General features: G+C 43.7%; 1 pseudogene; it reads right to left on the bottom strand.

Annotated features, from left to right (window-relative positions):
- Nucleotides 1-15,650: 15,650 nt before the first annotated feature.
- LOC121288642 lies at nucleotides 15,651-16,906 on the bottom strand (annotated as a pseudogene).
- Nucleotides 16,907-17,426: the final 520 nt, after the last annotated feature.

Below are 17,426 nucleotides of genomic sequence, written 5' to 3'. Positions count from 1 at the left end.
TGCGCTGGAAAGGGGGGACCCTGGGGACGATGAAGACGTCAACGCAGTGGCTGCGGCTGCACACAATGAGTCCAGCAGTGATTCCGAGGATGAGCACGCACAGGGAAATGCTGAGGGGATAGACGCTGACCCGGGTATACTCCAGGGAGGCAGGGACACCCAGGAGGCTTTAATCCAATGCACCTTCAGTTAGCACATATGGACCTCCATGGGCCGCAGGCTCCATTCTCCATACCAGAGTGCAAAATCTGCCTGGATAGGAATATTAACTAAGGGCGTTGTTGATAAAGCTGAATGTCCCACAAATCACTCATAACATTATTGGTAACCATCCACCTGCAGAAGAAAAGAGGCACTCTCAGCCATGGTGACATGTCTGAATTTAATGGTACAACAAAAGGAACTTAAGAAAACAAAATGACAAAGGTGTTCAGCATCATACCAACTCAAAGACCTCATTGCAGGCAACACAAAAGCACCAGTGAGAAATCCGTGGTGTGCCTGAGGTGCCTTATGCTTATGCTTTTGGGTGCTGCGTCTTGGTGCTGCCCCCTCGCTGGGACTGGTATCGGACGCAGCCTGCCCACTCTGCTGTCCTGTTGGCATCGATGACCTGGACGGTCGTCCTCTGGCCCGTAGAACCTGTGCTGGCCCTGCCTGGGAGGGAGCTGCAGTTCCACAGCTGGCATCTCCCCAGTCGTCACAGCCTCACTGGATGCAATGGTCACTGGCAGAGGGGCGGAGGAGCTGCCACCCTCAACTGGAGTGCCCTGAGAGGAACCTGCAGAGACAACAGGCAGTTGCTGCACCGACGTGAGGTCAGTTCAAACCTCCCTGCTTACAGTGGATGGATGGGCACCGAGCTGGGAAACTTGATGCCCAGACCATCTTCCCACACTGGCAATGCTTTTGCTGCATCGCGGCCAACTCCAGAGGAACATCATTAGCCACCGACTGAGCATTTGCCTGGTCCCCTGCAGTCCTCCAACTACTGGCGCCATAGTCACACTCTGTCTCTGCCAGCTCCTCCAGCGACTGTGAAGTGCCCTCACCACTGTGTCCAGGGACACTAACCGATGATTCCGTTCCCACCGAGGTACTAGTATCTGCGCTGGTGCCTGCCTGGGAGACATGGTGTGATGCTGGTGAGTCCGAGACTTCCAGGCCCTCAGGTATAAGAGGAGGCCCCTGTGCCTCCTCCTCTGGGCCCTGCTCCACTGATGCTGAAAGGAAGAACAAGGACATTTGATTTGTTAACGTGGAGACAATGTTAATGTGCATCCCCTGTCCCTTGGATAATTATGTGCTCATCCTTCCATAAGTAATAGTCAAGCCATGTTGCAAACTTCAATCACTGAACATTCAGCACTGCCATGGCTGCTGGGAGAACAATGGTGACCTCACTGCCGGACATACATACCTGCCCGTGGCACCCCAGCCTCACCAACACCGGTGGACATGGACGTATGGCGCCTCTCCAGATATGGGGCCACCTGCTCAAACTGGCTAAGCATCGCTACCTGGGCCGGCCCTCTGCCAGTCCTCACCCGCTTGGCGGCATTATGTGCATTCTTCTCCTGAAAAGGAGAGAAGAGCATTGATTAGTGCTACTTGTACCTGGACTCTCTTCGTGGATGGCCCACCCCAACCAGAGTGGGACATTGCAGGGCTCCAGTGCCTCCTCACCTTGCTGCTGCTAAACACTCACACAAAGATGCCAGGCCTGTCCCAGCCCCCTTGGCCAAATCCTACCTACCTCACATGTGGCACCACACTGTCTAACCTTCCATAGTAAGTATGTGCAAGCACGTGGAGTGCAGAGAACAGCAGATCAATGGGTGCTAACGCTACCTTGAAGCTCCCCTCCCAGCATGTCATCACCTTGACTTTGACATGTCCTGGAGTTCCAGCACTGAGCCTAGGTGCAGCTCCTCCAGGTTACCCCCAGAACAGTAATGTGGGTCTCAGTGTACCATATGCTGCGGGGGCAGAACCCATCTCTTCACCACCCTCTCAGGGGGACCTCAGCATGGGCAATATCTGCTGGCCCACCCAGCAAAGGACACATGCCGTCAATGATTCAATGCAGCCCCTACACTCAGACTTGGGGGCGGGTGGGGCACCAGGGGGGAGAGTCTACCTGCTGGGTTAAGTGACCAATGCCAACATGGTACTCACCCTTCCTGAGCGCAAGAGGTTGTTGAAGCGCTTGCAACACTTGGCCCAGGTGCGCCATACCACATCATGGGAGCTCACCACCTCCGTCACCTCCTCCCAGGCACGTTTGGTCATGTGGAGGGGCCTCCTCCTCCCATCCTGGGGTACAAGGACCTCCCGCCAAGCTGCTACCTCTTCAAGGAGGGCAGCGAGGCAATCGTCTGAAAAACGAGCACAGTACTCCCTGCCCTACCCTCCTGCCTGGCCTGCTCACCAGCAGCGCTCTGGGAAGCCCTTCCACTGGCCATAATTCGCAGCCTTTAAAAGGCTGCAGGAGCTTTTTAAAAAGGCCGCAGGTCGTCATTGGACCCGGTGGTCATTGCAGTCCTACTGCCGCCCACCCACTCCCACTGTCCTCTGAAGCCATGGTTCACATGGGCAGGCCTTAATTAGCCTACCCGTGTAAAATGGCGGCACAGGCCCGATTGCAGGTGGCGATCAGGTCTGCGGCCGTCCACATCCGCTCCCACTCCACCTGCGCACCAGTCAGAAAACTCTGCCCATTGGTTTAATAGTGAATACAAGTGATGCATTCTACCCCCAGATTTGTTGTGAAGATAACTTTAGATTGGACAGGGGAGAATTGTTGTGCTTGTCAAAAAAAAAAATACAACCAGGCCCTTCAGACACCCACATCAGAACTCCCTAAGCAGAATGAACAGTGTCCATCATTTTCATACGCTGTTGTAATATAGGAACAGTTAACCACATGACATAAAGTGATATCCACATACACAACAGTGGCCCTCCAGGGCTCCTCACCATTCTCTGCCAATTGCATGAAGGCCAGAAAGACCAAGTTAAGCTGTTTGGAGCCCTTTAAGACAGCTTCCCTAGCGCAATGGGGTTATTTAAGGTTGCGTTCTAGTATTGACTCTTTTCTCTATTTTCTTCAATATGGTGCTTCAAGAGGCAAAGGCAGTCTTGAAAGAGGGCAGATACATCTGCTTCTGAACACACGGCAGTCTCTTCAACTTGTGACAACTTTGGCACATGCTAAAACCACAGAAGAGCTCATCTTGAGCTTATGTTTGCCAATGATCGCAAGAACACACGGGAACACAAGATTTGGCAAGAGTAAACTATACTGCCCATCAAGGGTATGTCACAAATACTTCAAAGACCAGCTGAAAAGGAAGCTGTCTCTGGCTGACATTGACCAATGGGCGTGGGAGCAGTAGGCTGCCAACAGAGACAACTGGCACACAACAAACAGGAAAGCAACCTACAAGTTTGAAACAAACAGATGTGAGGCTGCTGAAGAAAGGCACAGGGAATGGAAGAAGTCTGTTTATACCAGAGCTCCTCCCAGCCAGAAGTTCCTGTGTCCCAACTGTTCAAGAGCCTGCAGATCAATGCCAGTTCAGTCACCAAGAATCATGTCAACTACCAGAGGCATGCCTTCCCATGATCTTCACCTGTGAAGAGTCTGCCACCATCATCAAATCTCCTCTCAACTTCTCTCCTCTAAGGAGAATAACCCTAGTTTCTCCAATCTATCCACATAATTGAAGCCTTCTATCACTGGTTAAGATCAGCTAACAGAACATGGTTCTAATTTTCCTGGTTTCAAGGCTCAGGTTGACATCAGGTATTATACTTTTTGCAAAGAGAAGTTTAGGGCATTGTCAAGTTCAAAGGCTTTTATTCAAAACTAAATTTCCCATAGAACAGAAAACCATATGTTCTAACTTGCAAGATTGAAGTTCCACTAAGAATATGACTGTTAGACATGAAGATTTAAATTATGACAGCTTTTCCTAGCAAAATTTAGGCAAACTTTTAACACAGAAAACAGTTGAGATTACAACTAATTAAAACAAAATTGAAATATGGAACTATAGAATGATACAACACAGAAGGAGGCCATTCAGCCTCTTACACTGCTGGAACGCAAGGCAAATATTGAAACCACCTGTGTCAGTAAGGATTAATATTTAAACAGGCAATTGATTTAAAGGTGACACAATCAGCTCAAAGGTACCTGTCACCGATGGCAGTGGTTTTCCTGTACCTGGCATCATGCAATATAATCATTAAAGGGGGTCATAAAAGACAGTATTCAGGAAATCCAAAGAAAGATCTTTAACTCATTCACAACTGAGTGCTCAGAGCACAAAGCATGAAAACTGTACTGATGATTTTGCCACTTCACAAAATTATCTTTAGGACAGAATAACATGAAATGCCAAATATATATAGAGCCATTGAAATTGTGTTAATTTGGATAAAATCTCAGCATAAATAAATGCATAAAACTCTTCTTGCTTTTAAATTTCAGTGCAGTTTTACACTATGGCACACATTATTTCTAACACAAAAAGACATTTTCATTTGAGGTTTCTAATACATTTTACAGTAAGTTTAACAGATTCCACAGTTTAAAAAATTAACTCCTCTATTCGCTGGAGACACAAAGATGCTATTTAAAACGTGAGTCATCAGGTTACAGGCACAGCTCAAAGATCCAAGTCCATTTCATGCACTGATGTGAATATAATGTGTGAATGAACAGGTGCAGAGAGCTGAACAAAGCAAGATTACCTCTTTCATTAAGTCTAGTTTCCCTCTTAGTCACATGCTACAGCCCTGAGATGGCTCAGGATGATTCTCATTCACATCTTGGTTCTACTTGTTATTCTGTTGGTAATTTTTGAATTACTCTTACTGCATCCTTTCTAGGTTTTTTCCTCCACTTCTTATGAAATTTGTCCATAATATAACCAAAATAGTCACAATTAAAACTTATATCTTACTCAACTTAATTCAATTCTATTCAAACCTACATAAAAGTAGAGCTGTATCAGAAGTCACATTAAAAATATCATATCATAAATGGCAAAGAATAAATGATATCATTCATACCTCTTAAGGAGCCATGTAACAATGAGTGGCTTAACTTGTCCCAGTTGACTTCAGTCCACCACTATGATAAACCCAGCTCTTTGATCAACTATCAGCATTGCAGGGCAAAGGTCATTACTCATTCATTCATCCAGGTAACCAACAATCACCAACAGAGCATGCTCACTGACTTCCAATCGCTTCTACTGAAAACTACAGGTGTGTTGACATCAAGGTAAAGACAGAATAATGGACACATTGCGAGCTTGGCTATGGCGCCTTTCATGATATTTCCACTTGTGGGGAATCCAAAACTAGGAGCCATAAATGTAAAAGAGTTCCTAGCAAAGCCAATGAAAAAATTCAGAAGGAACTTCTGTACTGAGAGAGCAGTGAGAATGTGAAAGCTGCTATCACACGGATCTTTGAGTCCATTAGCATTTAAAGGGAAAATTGAGACAATTGAATGAGGGAGAAAGGAATAGAAAGATAAGTTGATAGGTTAAAATAAAGTAAGGTGAGATGTAAGGGCTTGTGCAGAGCATCAACACCAGTAAAGACCTGTTGGGCAGAATTGCCTGTTTCTGTGCCACAAAATCCTGTGTAATTCTGTGAATAGTCAAAATCCTGTGAATAATCGACCAACATCATGGCTAGGTTATTGCCCTTCCCACCCACGGCTGTTTCAGTGGCAGTGAGGCCAGTAGTGGCAGGAAAACACTTATTGCAACTCTGCTTCTGTATGGTCAGAAATTTTAGGTCAGCGTGCGGACACGTGCCTGACTCGATTGGACATGAAATCGCACGAGATGACAACGAGCAAGCGTCAATATTGCGGTCGGCGGGCACGCGCGAGTGTTGGAAGCATGCCCGCCGACAATTAAGACGACAATTAAAGTTGTTTAAGTTCCAAATGTCCCCGAATTTTTGTGGTACGTCCAACCTTATGGTTGGCGGATGAGCGAATTTTCCAGGCGGACTTTACATTTTTGATGAAACCTCATCCAAGGGTGAAATGAGGTTTCCATTATTAAATTAAAGAAAAAGAAAAATCCATGGACAGAATTTTTAACATGTTCAGGTAACTGATTGTGATGCTTGGACATTTTTTTCATGATTTTAAAATCTTTATTTAATTGTTTTGATGTCCTCAGCCCCCTGACGCAGTTCTCTGCCTTCAGGGAGCTTTCATTCAGTGCTCGCCTGTGCCCACACTTATGCCAATGCCCCCCCTCCTGCCCCCCACCCTAGCTATGCTGACCATTAATTGGCCAACCAACCTGAAATCGCTTTCAGCAGTCCGTTCCCCCACCCACTCCCGCGCCCGCCAATCCATGCACACTGATTTAAAAATCCTGCTCTATGTCTCCATTCGTTGTGTTTTCTGGAGGCTGATCTTGTTGGGCCAGAATATAATTTGTACAATGTGTTCAGCTTAAATTAAAATTCCAACAATATATCAAGAAATGTCTATTCGCTTTACAGTCAGTTTTGATAAAGGAGGCCTCCATTGAGATTTCTGGCACCGTTACGGATATACAAACCAGGAGCAGGAGTCATTGGTGAATGTAAGGGCTACTTGGTTAATCAGTGGTCAGCAGAACAGGTAGGAAAGAATTCTTGCAGGAAAGGCCTACGTAAATTCTGGGATTTTTTTCCTTGCACAAGCCCAAGAGGAGAGGTTAAAAAAAGTATCTTGAAAAATGTTATTTTGTGGGCAGCGCAAAGTTTCTCTACACTCCAGTTCTGTCATAGGTCCCAAGGCCTGTCATGTCAGAACGCTGTCTTCTTTTCTGCAGGACTCCTCAGTGAAGGCCAGGGAGTCTACCCCCAAATTGAAAATTACCTAAGATACAAAGTAAACTTAGGTCAGGGAGAATGCGGTGAAGGGTGAGGGGAGGTGTTTGGGGAAATCTCTATAGTGGATAGAGGTTACACCTGCAAAGTCCTTATCTCCGGCTACTAAGGGAACAATTTTTCATTGGTTCCCTCTTTGATTAATTACCTTTGTCAGATAAAAGAAGGTTTATGGCCTTTTTCTGTTAGTTGGTAAGAGTTCTGCTGCAGCCTAATGAGGAAATCCAAGGTAAAATGCCAGGGGTCACCTGGGAATTCTCCAGACGCATTGTCACTGCCAAAGGCATGGCCTTTTCCCCATCCTATTGCCAAAGGGTGATGAGTCAGAAAGAAAAAAGCTTGCAGTTGTATGACATCAATGTGTCACAAAGCTTCTTATAATCAATTGAGTGCTTTTGAAGCATAAACACTACTGTAATGAAACATGGCCTCCAATTTCCAGTCCCACAAAAAGCAATAAGATAATTGCTATTTAATCTATGTTAACGGTATCAGTTGATGGATAAATATTGGCCAGGATACTGAGAACTACCCTTATTTTCCTAATGAATAGTGTCATAGAACCTAAACCTCGTTAAACCTCTCCTTCAGAAGGCAACACCTCCTACAGTGCAGCACTCTCTCAGCACTCATTAGCCTGGATTATGTGCTCAAATCTCTGAAGTGGCACCTGACTCAGTGGCAAGAGCGCTACCACTCCAATCTGGGTCCCACTCCAAATCACAGCTACTGCTGGGGGCTCAATTCACTCTATACCCTTCGCCTGGACTGAAAGTTCAGTTCCTATGATTCCATGACTTTACTGGGACTTGATAAAGCCAGTTTTATTGGTTGAGTAAACAGAAAATGCTGGAAATAATTGTCAGGTTGATCAACATCTGGAAAGAGGGAATGCAGCTTTTCATTTTCCAGATGCTGAGGAGCTACTGCATATTTGAAACTTTTCCGTTTTTAGTTCAGATCTTCAACATTTAGAGTAATTTTTTAATCTTGATGAGTTGCTGTGTAAATCATCATAGTAAATATCAGCAAACATAGAACTGCTTCTAGAGGCACCTGGTGGAATAATATGGTGGGGAGGGAGGCAGACAAGGGCGTGAAGCTGATCGGCTCCATGTCAACCACCCCCACAGCCATAAAGCATTGCGGGGCTCATTAACAAGGGCCGAACGGGACATCCACCTCTCATTGGAGGTCCACCAGTGTCTTGAAGGCATCAGTGGCCACTGCTGGGACTGCAGCTGAAAAGAGGAGCTCAAGGCCTAGGGTATGTCCGGGGTCTTGGGACGGGAGCAGTCGGGGAGAGAGGTCAGGTTTAAGAGAGGGACAGGCAGGAAGGAAGAGGGGTGCTGTCCCACGATAGGCAAAGGGCAGCCCCCGAAGAGTGACCCCCCCCTCCCCCCGCCCTTTAACCATTTGAGGTTAAAAATCAGGCATCCCGCTCCCGCTGCCCATGGCAAACATAACATGGCAGGCGGGCTGCCGATTTTGGTGTCTGCCCGCCCCCCCGTATTATGGGGGTGAGCCCGGGGGTGGGCAGAAAGGTGGTGCAATGGGCGCCCACCCCATTTTACATACACCTGATCGCAGGAAACACGCCTGCCGGGGGATCATAAAATTCAGCCCATGGTTTCACTTTAAACCTGTTTTCAATCCAATGACGCTAATGGAAAGTGCATTAACGGGCCAGGTTTCAATAAAACAATGACATGCATTCTGATGAAAAACCTTGAAGAAAATCAGCTTAAAACAAATCAATCCCTTTCTAGTTTTTTTCAAAAAACATTGGGACTGCTGTTTTCAGGAAATGTTCAGGTCAGTCATATGATTTGTACAATGCAATTATTAAGGGAGCAGCTTTCTGGGGCGTCCCAAAGTAATGCATTCCAATGATGTAGTCCAGTGTGTGAACACACAATCCTGTCGCCCTGGAACCTGGACTTGTAACCAGACTAGATTGTCAGATTGAATGTCTCTCTCTCTCTCTCATTTCTGTAAGGACCTCATATGAAATGAGTTTGGATTGCCTTGATTGGCATGGATCTCAGCACAAAATGCCACAATTTAGCATAAATTGGTATTAAATTAAAAATCTAATTTAAAGAGGCCAAAAAGATGAAAATATAAAAACTCACACATCTGCACTTTGGGGTATTTTTCTTAGATTGGGGTTAAGGCAAACTACAGGACAGAGTAACATGGGGCGGAATCATCCCAGATTTTCACTAAGTGTGACAGCGGGCATGATAAAAGACATCTTACCCACCAGCCACAAAGGCAGGTTCTCGTGCCGTATCATCGGCTTCCCATCTCATTAATTATACAGCCAGAGGAAACACACCATCTCGCTTGGGCAGCCTCTAAATTACCCGCCATGCCGTTAACTCACCGTTTCCTCATTCCGGATGCCGTATCTAAACTGCATCTGCGCGCACACAGTTCTCAACACTTGCAGCCCCAGACTGATTAAATAAGTAATCATTCATTATTGGAAAGCTTTTTTTCTATTTTGATACTTTCCGCCAGAGCCAAACATTCCCAAGTCAGATATAGCATGGCCTGGTGCAAAGATCATGGGCAGAATTTTATGCTCCCTCTGGTGATGGGCACGTTTGGTGGTGTGAGCAGACAATATGGCGAGAAGGCATGGCCCTGAAAGTCATGGAGAGTTCAGCGGCCTGTCATTGGAGTGCCTTTTGGAGGCCCATCATGATGTCCTTCACCTCCGCTCTGGCCGCAGGATGTCCAGTAATCTCACCACTCCGGCTTGGGAGGCGGTGGCAGTGGTGGTCAGTGCCAACACTGCACAGGAGAGGCTAGCCACCCAGTGCAGAAAGAGGATGAATGATCTCATCCGTGCCACCAGGGTAAGGCAACCATCACATCATTCTAAACAAAAACAAAATTACCTGGAAAAACTCAGCAGGTCTGACAGCATCTGCGGAGAGGAACACAGTTAATGTTTCAAGTCTGAATGACCCTTCAACAGAACTAAGTAAAAATAGAAAAGAGGTGAAATATAAGTTGGTTTAGTCGCTGTTTTATCACTGGCCCTCTATCCAGCTCTTCTTATCCCACCCCCCAACTTAAACCAACTTATATTTCACCTCTTTTCTATTTTTACTTAGTTCTGTTGAAGGGTCATTTGGACTGGAAACATTAACAGTGTTCCTCTCCGCAGATGCTGCCAGACCTGCTGAATTTTTCCAGGTATTTTGTTTCGTTTTGGATTTCCAGCATCCGCAGTTTTTTGCTTTCATCTCATTATTCTAAACTTACACACTCACAAGGCCATCACACATTCACTGACATCTCACTCACTGCCAGCTCAAGGGACATCATCACTCACTCTCTCACACACCCTCACATTTCCATCTGGTCTCATCTCCTCTGGAGGCTGCCTCCTCAGCCCTCACTGTCTTGAGGCCACTTACATGGATCAACATGTGGCCACACACACACACACACACACACACACACACACACACACACACACACACACACTCTGGGATACTACCCCTCACTTCCCACCCCCCCTTCCCCAGTACCCTGCCCTTGCCCTGCAGCCTCTTCCCTTGCCTGAGCCCATTTCTTCCCCTTCCCCAAGCAAACCCTAGCCCTGCAGCCATTGAAAAGCCACCCCGCCGTATGGCTGGGCTGGTAGGTAGAGACCTGCTTGTGAGCCCCTCTGAAAGTGATGTGGTTGCTGCCTGCGAAATCTGCTGTTGATGACTGTGAGTGCTGCCCAAAGCCAGATAGGCAAACAAAACTTAAAGTCCTGAGTGAAGTGCAGCTCACCAGGGGCACGCTGCTTGTGTACAGTTCTGAAACACATCAGCATGTGATGCAGGGTGTGGGGGATGATTCCAGTGGGCAGGGCTTACAATGAGATACTAAAGTATTGAAATTAGGTTCCCGGCATGCAGCAGTGGGAAACATGGCCCGCCATTGATGGGTAGAATGGACAATTGCAAATGATGGCGTAGAACCAATTTTTGGCCTTCTCGCCATATTGTCCGCTCACACCACCAAACACACTCATCACTAGAGGGGGGCGTAAAATTCTGCCCATGATGCTGCAGCTGTATAGAACCTTGGTTAGGCCACTTGGAATATCGTGTGCAATTCTGGTTGCCACATTACCAGAAGGATATGGAGGCATTGGAGAGGGTGAAGAGGAGGTTTACCAGGATGCTGTCTGGTCTATAGGTTATTAGCTATGAGGAGAGGTTGGAGAAACTTGGATTGTTCTCACTAGAGCGATGGAGATTGAGGGGCGACTTGATAGAAGTTTACAAAATTATGAGTGACATGGACAGAGTAGATAGTCAGAAGCTTTTTTCCCGGGGTGGAAGAGTCAATTATTAGGGGACATAGATTTAAGGTGAGAGGAGAAAACTTTAGAGGAGATGTGCGGGGCAAGTTTTTACACAAAGGGTAGTGAGTGTCTGGAATTCGCTGCCAGAGGAGGTGGTGGAAGCAGGTACGATAGTGGTGTTTAAGAGGCAGCTTGACAAATACATGAATAGGAGGGGAATAGAAGGATACGGACCCCGGAAGTGCAAAATGTTTTAGTTTGACAGGCAATATGATTGGCGCAGATGAAGGGCCTGTTCCTGTGCTGTACTTTTGTTCTTTGCACCAGGCCATGCTATATCTGACTTGGGAATGTTTGGCTCTGGCGGTAAGTATCAAAATAGAAAAAAAGCTTTCCATTTATGAATGATTACTTATTTAATCTTAAAAAATACACAAATTATTGAAATAAAGAAAATAAAATATGCTATTTGTTTCAGTTGCCTTATCTGTTTGGTTGTATTCTACATGGAGCTGTGGCCATAATCCTAAATGGGTGTTATCCTTTTTTATGTCCTATGATAAGAATGTCTCACTCCTCTGTCATATTCTCACAGTATTTGTCTCAGTTAATAAGGCACTATATTAATCAGAGAATAGACCTAGGGATGCCAGGGCATAAACCTCATGGCAACTAGGGACAGACAATAAATGCCACCTTGCCCATATTGCCTACATCCTAAGAACAAATTGTAAAAAGAAATATGCTCAAATATTTTGCTGATCAGGGCCAATCTTTATCTTGGATTTCACATCTTTATATTCAATAATCATTAATAATATATAACATGACATAAAAAAAACAAAGCAATGAGAAAACTTGATTTGATCCACCAACTTCATTCTTTTCACTCATCCAATCATGGATGCAGCCTCAATTATTTAATTTTCTATTCCTCTACTTACACCATTCAAACAAAGCCAGATCAAATGCCCATGATCCAAGGAATCTAATTCCATGGGAATAATTGATTATCTCCATCTACATTTATCTTTATAACTTTCAATTTAATCTCTAACCATAAATTTAATCAGTTTTTGGCTTTGGTTAAAGTATTTGACAAGGATTAATCCTTACTATTAACAAAATAAATCATTTCAGTCAGTATGTGGTTGCCAGGTCTACCTTATCTAGAATTTGGAGTGTACGATGTTAGCCAAAACAAATAATCATGAGTTTGGTCTGATACATCTAATGATCTGACCGGGTTCATTTTCAATGTCCCATACTTGATTACCTGAAAAACTGATGCTGACATATGCTGGGTGTGATTTCATGGACACCATTCTTCAGTGACCTACCCAAATCGTCATTCTTGATGTCCAGTGAACCCGTACAGTGAACCTCAACTGGCCATTTGACTATAGGTGCATCCGAGTCAAGCCCAAATCTGTTCCAAACTCCATTGGTGTATACTTCTCCAACCAGAAATGACTGGGTAACAATCAGAAGTAGTAACTCTGGCTGATTACTGCCTCCCCATGACCTAGATACAACAAAACTAATAGTAGCACCTCAGCTGAAGTCAGCCAATTCAGCAAGCCAAGAGCCAGTTGGTCTGTAAGTTTTAGCTATTTGCAACTTTTACTAATTTGAGTAACTGTTCCATTACTTTCAGTGCAAGTGTCCTAACTACCCAATCGACTCTGGAATTACACGGTCTGTGAGATCATGGAAGTTATGCTTGAGGCAAACATGAGATCATTTGGACCAAATCAGGGCCTCTCCATTTAACAAGGTATCTCTGAGCACAGCTGCCTTCTGGAGGAAACTAATAGACTAATAGATAAAGTAATTAAGAATGATTCTCGTGAGACAAATAGAATGCTTCTGCTAAGCAAAGTTAAAATAGGGCTAGAAAGATCAATAACACAGAGAGGTGATAATGAAAATGAATAATTAATTCCAAACATTAATTATTTTTTATTCATTTATGGGGTGTGGGTGTCACTGGCTAGGCCAGCATTTATTGCCTGACCCTAAATACCCTTAAGAAGGTGGTGGTGAGCTGCCTTCTTGAACCACTGCAGTCCACTTGTTAATGAAAATAGTTTTTATAAAGGTGCATTGCAGACATTTAATCAATTAGGCAGAAGGGTGGGGAAAATTTCCAGAATCAAGTTGACAATCCTGTATTAAAGGAATAATGAAAGATTAGTATTATGCAATTCATATTTGTTACATAGCTTTTCACTTACTTACTTTTAAGCTAAGCTAATTAAAACCATGAGAGCTGTCCTATAGATGATCATAACCATCTTGAGGGGAAAGAGTTGTAATTGTCACTTGGAGGTTTGGAATGTACTTTGATGGTTTTGCATTTGAGAACAGAAGAAAAATCCTTTAAATTCTCTGAGTTTCAGAATTAGCAAATCCTCTCATTGTGGGGTGTCAAGGATTCTGATCAATTGACATATCCTGATGATTTGTCATTTTCAATTTGCTCAGTTTAAATCTGTCTTGAAGGTTTACATGTACAGTTAGAATTCAGGGATTTCTGTCAGAAGTGAAGCAGGGAATTCGAATTGTCACAACCATGCCCAGCTATGATAGCCTTCACTCTCGTGAAGGGTTGATGCGTACAATTAATACACTGCATTTGATGATGTGGGAAGTTATTGTGGCTGACATACCTGACACCCACCTCAATGCCAGATTGAAGTTAATATGAAATCTAAATAACTTTGCTGAACCTTAGCAGCCTGAAAGTTACAAGCAATGCAAAGTTTTGGATATGTAATAATACAAGGAGATTTATTAGATGACATATAAATGTTTTGAATGGGTCACAATAGAAGTAAAGATTTACTTTTTTTATTCATTTACAGGATGTGGGCATCGCTGGCTAGGCCAGCATTTATTGCCCATCCCTAATTTGCCTTGAGAAGTTGGTGGTGAGCTGCCTTCTTGAACAGCTGCAGTATATGTGGTGTAGGGAGGGAGTTCCAGGATTTTGACCCAGCAGCAGTGAAGAAACAGCGATAAATTTCCAAGTTAAGATGGCGAGTGGCTTGGAGGGGAATTTCTAGGTGGTGGTGTTCCCATGTATCTGCTGCCTTTTTACCTCCAGATGGTAGTGGTCATGAGTTTGGAAGATGCTGTCTAAGGAGCTTGTTGAGTTCCTGCAGTACATCTTGTAGATGGTACAGACGGCTGGCTCTGTTCACCAGTGGTGGATGGAGTGAATGTTTGTGGAAAGGGTGCCAATCAAGCGGGCTGCTTTGTCCTGGATGGTGTTAATCTTCTTGAGTTTTGTTGGCACTGCACTCATCCAGGCAAGTGTAGAGTATTCCATCAAACTCCTGACTTGTGCCTTGTAGCTGGTGGACAGACTTTGGGGAGTCAGAAGGTGAGTTCCTCACTGCAGGATTCTTAGCCTCTGATCTGCTCTTGTAGCCACAGTGTTTATATGGCTATCCCAGTTCAGTTTCTGGTCAATGGTAACTCCCAGAATGTTGATAGTGGGGGGATTAGCGATGGTAATGCCATTGAATGTTAAGGGGAGATGATTAAATGGTCATTGCCTGGCACTTGTGTGATGTGAATGTTACTTGACATATGGATGCCTTGCACTAACTCTTCCAAATTAGAAATCCTTTAAGATAAAATAAAATCCTACTGGACAAGGTGATCCTGCTTCACAGCTGGCAATATTAAAGAAGTACAGTAAAATCTATATTAACCAGCACGTGTGGGGAATAGGTGGAGCTGGTTAATAAATAATGCCACTTAATGGAGAGTTTCATTTATTAATGGAGAGTTTCATTTATTAATGGAATACAGCACAATACTTGTAGCATGAATGTTCAACGAATAAAATACAAGATAATATGCCAGTCCTCAAAAGTAAAGAACAGTATTCTTTTTACTTCTAATCTTTAACAGTACATTAAAACGTAAAGTATAAAATAATGCATTATACAGGCACTCCAGAGAACTAATCCTCAGCATCTCTTAAAACTGTCTCTGAAGATGTAGAAGGTGTAGGAGATTGGGCCCTAGTACGAGCCTTGGGTGCTTTCTTGATTCAATCCCTGATGTCAGCTTGCCTATTTGCCTTCTACTTTTTCTGCATCAGAGTGCAGAATGTGCAATTGCGTAACCTCTTGTGCAGAGTAACAAGTCTGCCTTTCATCAAATTTAAGCAAAGTATCAAAAGCTGAAGCAGCATTAGCCAGCATTATTTTCTCCTTTTCACTGAAATCTTCTTCAGAGTCTTTTTCCGTCTCCTTCAACTTTTGACGATTCACAACACTCTCCATAATCTCTGCGTCACTAATCATATGCGTCACTTCAGTCTCCTTGTCATCTTCGACCCATTCTTCCATCTCACTTTCATGAAGTTTGCTGATTGGGTGTATAGGAGGAGTCTCATTTACCATTTCCATAATTTCAGTAAGGTATTTGTTTTAGGCCTTACATCAAACCCTTCAAAATCTTCTTCATCAGAAGAGACTTCCACTAACATAACACTGGGCAACAATCTTCTCCAAGCCCTCCTCAAAGTTGCACTTTCCACTGATTTTCAGGCACAGGCCACGTTAAAAATGTATCTTTTATGATATAAACAGGTTGAAAGTTCTGTATAGTGTCTTCATGATTGATTAAACTTTCTCATGAAATCTCTTTTGTAATAATATTTCATATTCTGGATGATATCCTGGTTCTTAGGTTGAATCAATGAGGTAACATTGGGAAGTAGGAAATTGATAAAAAATATCCCTGCTCACTAACTCAGGTTCATGAGAGTGAGCTTGACAATTGTCCAGCAATTGAGTAGGTCCATTATCTTCAGACTTCCCTATTTTTCTAAAATGTCCTTTCACTGCAGGTGCAAAAACATGATGAAACCATTCTTGAAAATTTTTCTTTTCCATCCATGCATTACTCTGTGCATTGTAACTATACAGCACCTTTAAATGGCCTAGGGCGCTTAAATTTTCCAGCCACCAAAAGCTTTACTCTAAGTGAGCCCTCAGAATTGGCATATGTAAGCATTATAATTCTATCTTTAGTTTGCTTTAAACCAGTGGAACCAAATTCACTCCCACCTGCCAGGGTAGAGGTCAGCAAACATCGCCAGCATAAGCCAGTTGCATCGGCATTATACATTTGATCAAGGGATAGGTTAAGTTCAGCAATTAATTTGTTAAAAATTTCACAGTAATTTTCTGCAGCTTCACGTCAGACAATTTTTGTTCACCGGATATATCTAACCTTCTAATGCATCACTAAGCTTAAAACTCAAAAGCTATCCATCAGAATCATTTCCTCATGACGTTTTTTGCCTTCTCAATGAGCTTTGGGCAGGAGAAAGGGGCACCCTCCGAATGGTTCAACAAAAATCCTTCATATAAAACACTGTCTAGCTGCTCTAATTTAGGCACATATAGCATTACAGCGTCCTTCAACAGCGTTACTTGATTCAGAACGAGTGAAAAACTTCATCAATTGTTCTTTCTGACCCCTGATATCGTATATTGTGGATGAGCCAACAATATATTTTTGCATCAAAACCTTCCAATTCTTGCTCTTTTCAATACATCTACAGATGTTAATTTTCTGCTTTCATGTCAACACAACTCTTTTGCACTTCTCACCTCAGTTTTTCCCTAGTTTATTGGATGCCATAATTGCAGGATGAGGTTTATAATTCATGCAATATCAAAAGTAAAAATTACAATGGTGACTATAGTCAAGAAGGACTAGCAGAAGCTTGCCTAACGTCCCTGAGGTGACCTGGGAAATCTTCGGGTTCCAGATTACTTCATAATTGCTTTTGGTTGGTAAAGTGAAATTGGGGACACATCAGAAATTCCGGTTAGTAGGGAATTCCAGTTGGTGAAGTTCTGGATAACACAAAAATTAATATATAGAACTTGAAGTTACATAGCATAAAGAATTTTCATGCTGTTGAAATTTTATGTCTTGCACTCATCAGAACAGATGCAAGAATGCCAAATTTCAAAGGGCGCAACAATTTATACTGCATGAGAAAAGGATGCTGATTGATTGGTAAGTCGGCTCTGATTGGTTGAAGTGTTGCCATGAAGAATGTAGCAGGGAGCTATTGTCCCCCATGCTTTTGTTTAATTGGAAAAAAAGGTGAAATACCTGGACATATTCATTTTGCCTGCAGAGGAAAAGTCCC

This window comes from Carcharodon carcharias, chromosome 2 (genome assembly GCF_017639515.1).
Source record: "Carcharodon carcharias isolate sCarCar2 chromosome 2, sCarCar2.pri, whole genome shotgun sequence".
In the NCBI taxonomy this organism is placed as follows: Eukaryota; Metazoa; Chordata; class Chondrichthyes; order Lamniformes; family Lamnidae; genus Carcharodon; species Carcharodon carcharias.
Note: the sequence above shows the minus strand (reverse complement) of the source record. Positions and strands in the feature narration are given on the sequence as shown.